Here is a 5,373-nt window from a genome sequence, read left to right as displayed (position 1 = left end):
CATATTTTTTCTTTATCCATTCATCCATTGATGGATACTCAGGTGTTTCCATGTCTTGGCCATTTTTTGATATCACCTTTTATGATCTAGCCTTGGAATTTATATTGGCATCACTTCCACCATACTGTTATTTCAAGCAGTCACAAAGACCCAGTCAAATTCAAGAGAAGGGGCCATAGATTCTACCATTTGATTGGAGAGTGACAAGGTTCTAGAAGAGCATGAGGGATGGGAGATATTGATGTGATCATTTTTGAGAAGTATACTCTACCACACCAAATAAGGAGGTGGGGAGCTCTGCAGTCAGATGCCTGGGTTAGAATCCCAGCAGTACCCTTTAGGACTCTGAGCCTCGTTTCCTTATCTATAAAACGAGACTAGGGGCGCCTGGGTGGCTCAGTCGTTAAGCGTCTGCCTTCGGCTCAGGTCATGATCCCAGGGTCCTGGGATCGAGCCCCGCATCGGGCTCCCTGCTCGGCGGGAAGCCTGCTTCTCCCTCTCCCACTCCCCCTGCTTGTGTTCCCTCTCTAGCTGTGTCTCTCGCTGTCAAACAAATAGATAAAATCTTTTTTTTTTTTTAAAGATTTTATTTATTTATTTGAGAGAGAGAATGAGATAGATCATGAGGGTCAGAGGGAGAAGCAGACTCCCCGCTGAGCAGGGAGCCCGATGCGGGACTCGATCCCGGGACTCCAGGATCATGACCTGAGCCGAAGGCAGTCGCTTAACCAACTGAGCCACCCAGGCGCCCCCAAATAAATAAAATCTTTAAAACGAGACTAATAATAGCACCTGTTCCGTGTGATTGCTCTGAGGATTGAATGAGTCAAAGACCCAAAGAGCAGGGTAACTGGCACATGGACAGTGTTCAGTCAATATCACTGTTGTTGGGATAGGTCATCATGCTAAGCTCTGACGAGTGTGAGTCACCATACTCGGCCATTGCCTGTTTTTATGTGTGTGAGGAAGCCTGGAGGATGTTCAAGGATGTGTGTGCACATGGGCCCATGCACACATGCCCAGAGGAGCTGAATGAGTGAGTATATGTGTCAGTATGAGCACTTACCCAGGTGGGAACCTTGAGTGGAGGCCTGCCCATCAAGGAGGGCACATGCAGGACCATGGGTAAGTGTGGGTATGTGAGACAGGGGAGTGAGAATGACTGAGGGTGAGTGTATGTCCACAGCTGTGCACAGTTAGTACTGGATGTGGGTAGATTGAGCCATGAAGGTCCATGAGAGTGTGGGATATGGCCAAGCATATGTGTTAGATTTTGTGTATGTATGTGCATGAGTCTGTGTGTTTTCCTAAACCTATCTGTCCATGCTTGATGCTTGGAAAAAATGAGAAGATGTAGAAACAAAGAATGCTTTCAAACCTTCCCAGGGTGTTTGAATCAAATGAACCCTTGGGGACTGTGGCCAGCAGAAAGACAAGACAAGCCAGGTGGAGTGGTGTGGAGAAAGGCTTTTCTGAGGTTCCTAATCACACTTGGGCTGAGAACCAGGCGCCCTATTAGGGCCAACAGCTTCCCACACAGAGTTGCCTCTTCATCTTGGATGACAGCTCCACATCTGGGCCCTCCTCCTCCTCATTCCCATCACTATTAGTAGGTAATTTGTTCATTCGTTCAAATTTTTTTTTAGTCAACTAGTTTATTCCTTTTTTTTTTAAGCTTTAATTTTAATGCCAGTTAGTTAACATACAAATGTATGGAGCACTTCATGAATTTGCCTGTCACAGGGGCCACGCTAATCTTCTCTATATTATTCCAATTTTAGTCTATGTGCTGTCGAAGTGAGCTATTGATTCAAATATTTATTGAATACCTACTATGGACCAGGAACTATGCTAGAGGCTGGGGATAAAGCCCCTGTCCTAGAGGAGCTAATGTCTTAGTTGGAGGGGGTATTATATACATAAACACATATATCATGGACAAAACGTCACATCAAGTGGTGGTGAGTGCCATGAAGAAAAATGAGAGGGTCTCCTGACTTGGAAGATGGGAAATACTCTAGAGAGGAGGTCAGGGAGGCCTGTCTGAGGAGCAGAGAACTGAGTGTCGGGGGGAAGACATATTTTGGGCAAAGGGAACAGCAAGCACCAAGACCTTAGGTGAGAATATGCCTGGCACATTTCAGGAGTGACGAGGACACCGTTGAGGCTGCAGTGAAATGAACTAGGGGCAGAGGAGAGGAAACTGGGTCGTAAAGCTGCCAGGAGATGGAGAACCGTGAGCTTCAGCAGGGGAGGCCGACTCTCCTTCTTTTCCTTTGCCTTTTCCACCATCCTCACGTGTTCCTTTCCTGTGCCTGCACCAACTTATTGTGGACTGGTGGTATAAAGCAACTGAAATTTTTCTTGCAGAGTGATGGAGACCAGAGTCCAAAATCAAGGTGTCAACAGGGCCATACTTGCTCCGAAGACTCTAGGGGAGAATCCTTTCTTGCCTCTTCCAGCTTCTGGTGGCTCTGAGAGTTCACTGGTTTATGGCCACATCCCTCCAATCTCTATCTCCATCTTCCCATGGCCTCCTCTTCTCCCTCTGTCTCTTCCCTCTTCTTGTCTCTTCTGAGGATGCTTGTCATTGGATTTAGGATTTAGGGCCCATCCAGATAAACTCATCTCGAGATCCTTAACTGAATTGCCACAGGTTCTGGAGGTAGGATGTAGGTATATCTTTTGAGGGGCCACTGTTCAACCCACTGCACTTCATTTTTCTAGGATCTAAGGCAGACCAAGTAGGGCCTCTGTGGGTTTGTTTCCACCTTTACAGAAGAGGACAATGGCACGGGTTCCTAGGGTTGTCAAGAGGGAAAGATGAAGTCAGGAATAAAAAGGTGCCCCACATACGTTGGTGCTTAATATTGAATTGTTATTATTGGGGGATGGCCCCATGATATTAGTCACTTTATCAAGTTTCCGAGTTTCTATTGAGTGCAGAGCCTCTATTAGGCACCATGGGAGTCGAAAAGGAAGGGGCAGGCCCAACATCAGATCCCCCTCCTGACTCTGCTCTGGTTGGCAAAGAGTACCCGCCACCCTCACCCTTTGTGATAGTTTTTTTTTTTTAAAGATTTTATTTATTTGAGAGAGAGAGAATGAGAGAGAGTGAGCACATGAGAGGGGGGAGGGTCAGAGGGAGAAGCAGACTCCCCGCCGAGCAGGGAGCCCGATGCGGGACTCGATCCAGAGACTCCAGGATCATGACCCGAGCCGAAGGCAGCCGCCTAACCAACTGAGCCACCCAGGCGCCCACCCTTTGTGATAGTTAATTTTATGTGTCAACTTGATTGGGCCACAGGGTGTCCAAATTAAACATTATTTTTGAGTGTCTCTGTGTGTTTCCAGATGAGAGTAGCATTTAAATCAGTGGACTCAGTAAAGTGGATTGTCTTCCTCAATGTGGGTGGGCATCATCCAATCCACTGAGGGCCTGAATAGAACAAAAGGTGGAGGATGGGAGGATTTTTTCCCTTTCTGACTACTTGTTTGAGCTGGGACATTGGTCTTCTCCTGCTCTTGGACTGAATTACACCACTAGGTTTCCTGAGGATGGCAGGTCATGAGACTCCGTCTCTGTAATCATGTGAGCCAATTCCTCAAAGTAAATTTCTCTCTTCCTTTTTTTAACATGGATGAATCTCAGATACTAAATTGAGTGAAAGAAGCCAAACAAAAAGGAGTACATGCTGGATAATTCCACTTGTATGAAGTTCAAGAACAAGCAAAACTAAAGTATGTTTATAGAAATTAGGACAGTTGTTACTTTGGCAGAGGGACTGGGGACTCTAACTAGGAAGGGACATGAAGGAGCCACCTAGTGGTCTGAAAATAGTCTGGGTAGAGGTTACATGGTTTTAACAAAAGTAAAAATGCATGAAGCTGGATGCTTAGGACAGGTGCATTTTATTTACTTAACTGTACGTATGCTATGTCTCAATCACAACATTAATAAGTCTGCCAATACCAAATGTTGACAACAATGAGGAGTACCAGGACTTCTCATGCTTTGTTAGTAGGGGAGAAGTAAATACACATAACCTCTCTGGGGAGCCAGTTAGCAATAACTTGCAAAGTTGAAGCTGTGCATGCCCACCAATTCCGTTTGCAAGTCTATACCCGAGAGAATATCACACATGTGCACGAGAAGACATGTACAACACTGTTCATTGCATCACTGTTTGTAAATGTGAAATATTAGAAGCAATCTGAAGGTCCATCAACAGGATAATAAGATGTGGTGTACTCATGTAATGTAATTATACATACCAGGTGGGTTAGAGAGAAGAGGTAGAGAATCATAGGTAGTAGATCTAGAAGGGCCTCAAAGATCAAGTCCATGCTCTATTTTAGACATAATGATACTGAGACCTAGAGAGGCTGACCCATTTGTCCAGGGTCACACAGCAAATTAATGAACAAGTCAGGGGAGGCCTAGGTTTTCATACTCCCAACCCAGTACTCATCCCTAGGGATAGAAAGGGAATTAGTTATGAACCCTGTTCAGGGAGCTTCCTTGGGGGTGGGAGGCAGTTTCACACATGGGGATGGTAAGCACAATCATGTTTTGGGTGTAGGGACACTCTGCCCACAGAGATGTCCTATGGCCAGCTCAAGGTCCAGCTGCCCCATCACAAATCTTGGGACATCTTCACCACTTCTCTGAGACCAGGCCAGGATTGCTCAGGGACCTTCAGCAGGTGCTGCCACCAAAGGGAGTTGGGGCAGAATGAAGATATGGATGCCATCCTCCTCCCATCAGGATCTAAACTCACTTCCCATCCTAGGCCCATGCCTGCCCTGCCTGTGGCACTCCCCCACTCAGCCATCCCATCACTCCTTGCTGCTTCAGGCTTCCCTATCCCTGGTCCCGCCCACATAGGTCCTTGTTTTAGATGTTTCCTCTGTGGCCTCGGAACCTCTTTTTCTATACAAAGCACACTTCTTGACCTTCCCAGAATGTTTCCTTTCAGAGCCACTGTACTAGAGTAAAAGGGGGGCCCTGACTTGAGGTTGACTTTACTTGGAGGAAGAATACTTTGTAAAATTTGTCCAGAGAGATATCCTAATCTTCACAGGGGTCCTTATAGCAGCCTTATTTCCCCTCCTGAGCCTTCAGAAAGGGTACCACATCCCCTTAAGTCGTCTCAAGCAGAGGGCTCTCATTTCCTGTCAACTCCATGCATCTCAGAACCTTCTCCATTCCCTAGTGTTCCTTGCACATTGTTGCTTCAGTTGAACTGTCTGAACCTCTCTTTTCTCAGATGCAGAGTGGAGATAGTCAAAGTATTACCAAAGAATGCTCTTGGTTGCAAGTAATAGAAAACCGGACCAATGGTAGGTTAGGGGACTTTGTCTTACAGGAAG

At 46.2% G+C, this 5,373-nt stretch overlaps 1 pseudogene; it reads right to left on the bottom strand.

Annotated features, from left to right (window-relative positions):
• Positions 1–1,706: 1,706 nt before the first annotated feature.
• LOC116642109 lies at positions 1,707–1,803 on the bottom strand (annotated as a pseudogene).
• Positions 1,804–5,373: the final 3,570 nt, after the last annotated feature.

This window comes from Phoca vitulina, unplaced genomic scaffold (genome assembly GCF_004348235.1).
Source record: "Phoca vitulina isolate PV1807 unplaced genomic scaffold, GSC_HSeal_1.0 scaffold22, whole genome shotgun sequence".
Lineage (NCBI taxonomy): Eukaryota > Metazoa > Chordata > Mammalia > Carnivora > Phocidae > Phoca > Phoca vitulina.
Note: the sequence above shows the minus strand (reverse complement) of the source record. Positions and strands in the feature narration are given on the sequence as shown.